Source organism: Microtus pennsylvanicus, chromosome 7 (genome assembly GCF_037038515.1).
Source record: "Microtus pennsylvanicus isolate mMicPen1 chromosome 7, mMicPen1.hap1, whole genome shotgun sequence".
NCBI lineage: Eukaryota > Metazoa > Chordata > Mammalia > Rodentia > Cricetidae > Microtus > Microtus pennsylvanicus.
The window spans coordinates 122,497,217-122,498,315 of NC_134585.1; positions in this window are offsets into that span (position 1 = coordinate 122,497,217).

Here is a 1,099-nt window from a genome sequence, read left to right on the forward strand (position 1 = left end):
GCGGGCGGCGGGCGCAGGGGCGGACTGCCCTGTCCTCTGCGCTCCCGCTCGCTGCCGCCGGGCGCCGGGGCTTCCCCTGCTTTTCCTCCTGAGGTGGGCGAGGCCGAGCCCACGGAAGCCCCCGGCAGCCCTGCCCACACTGCCAGCGACGACGGCGGCCGCGGCGCCCGGGCGCCCGCCTCACGGTGGACGCCCAGGACGGACGGGCGGACGGCTGCGCCCCTCCCTCGGCAGCGCCGGGGCCCCCTTCTGCGGACGGGACGGGTGCGGGGAGAGTGGCCTGGAGTCGCCTCCCGGACTACTGTGGCGAGCGCCCGCACCGCTTCCCTCGCTCGCCAGTCCCGCAGGCGTCCGGGCGCGGCCGTCCCTGGGCGCACGGAAGCGGCGCGGGGGCGAAGGCTCGAAGCTCGGATGGGCGGCCGCGGACGGCTGGGCTGCCAGGCGGCGACCGGGGTGACGGCCCCCAGGGAGCCCCTGTGGGAGGAAGAGCGTGGTGACCCTGACCGGATCCCGACAGAGACTGCGCTATGCGCGCCCTCTCGCTGGTTGGGGTTCTCAGTCTCGCTCTCTCCTCAAAGAGATTTCAAAGCTTTGGGGTTAAGAAGATTAAGTATGAACATGACACGAAATCTTTTCGTTTAAAAAATGAAATGCGGCAGTTGCTTACAAGCCTTCATTGGTAGGCCTGAGTACTTTTGAGTCAGAAAATGGATCTTTTTCTTTTTCCCCCATACAGTGGCAACTTTCTTGTGGTGCTGCTCTTCTTCCCCGCCCCTCTCCCCACCCTCTCCCTCTCCTACCTAACCCAAATTTGCCTCCAGTTCTGTGCACTGGAGGATGACCGTGAACTTCTCCTCCTGCCGCCACTTCGCACCTGGGATGGCAAAGGGTGTGCCACCGCTGCGGATTTCCCTTGCTGCTGAGGATGGAGCCTGGGGTTCCATGCACATTAGACAAGCACTCTACCAACCGAGCGACATCTCCAGCTCTGTGCAGCTTATGACAGATGTCAATTCCTGATCTCAGAGGTGTAACTTTCTCTCTTCCTCCGGTTCGCCTTTATCTTAGCTGCAAGAGTTTACCATTTGCCTGCTCAAAC